The sequence below is a fragment of the Penaeus monodon genome, chromosome 21 (assembly GCF_015228065.2).
Source record: "Penaeus monodon isolate SGIC_2016 chromosome 21, NSTDA_Pmon_1, whole genome shotgun sequence".
In the NCBI taxonomy this organism is placed as follows: Eukaryota; Metazoa; Arthropoda; class Malacostraca; order Decapoda; family Penaeidae; genus Penaeus; species Penaeus monodon.
In genome coordinates, this window is record NC_051406.1 from 8384924 (window position 1) to 8385195 (window position 272).

General features: G+C 57.4%; 1 protein-coding gene across 5 annotated transcripts in view; it reads right to left on the bottom strand.

Annotated features, from left to right (window-relative positions):
- Positions 1-272, bottom strand: part of LOC119586172 — a gene marked incomplete at its 3' end in the record, with an annotated part of 81902 nt that overhangs the window by 44539 nt on the left and 37091 nt on the right.

A 272-nucleotide genomic window follows, 5' to 3' on the forward strand; every position in this document is an offset into this window, starting at 1 on the left:
AAGGAAATTCAAAATGAGGGACGCAGGGCAGCCAGCCGAGGCGGGCGTGGCAAGATATCTGGATCGGCGATACAAGAAGCGAGCAGAGAAGAAAAAAGAAGGCAAGCGAGGAGGGCGCACCGAAAGGGAGATATGAGGCACCGATAAAAAGGGAAGGAAGAAACGAGGCGAGTGTTAAGGAGGGTCGTTTTCCTGTCGCTCCTCGGACGTGGACGAGTTGCAAGTGCCGCCGTGGACGACGACCTCGTACGCTCTTGCCCGGGTCGCCTTCG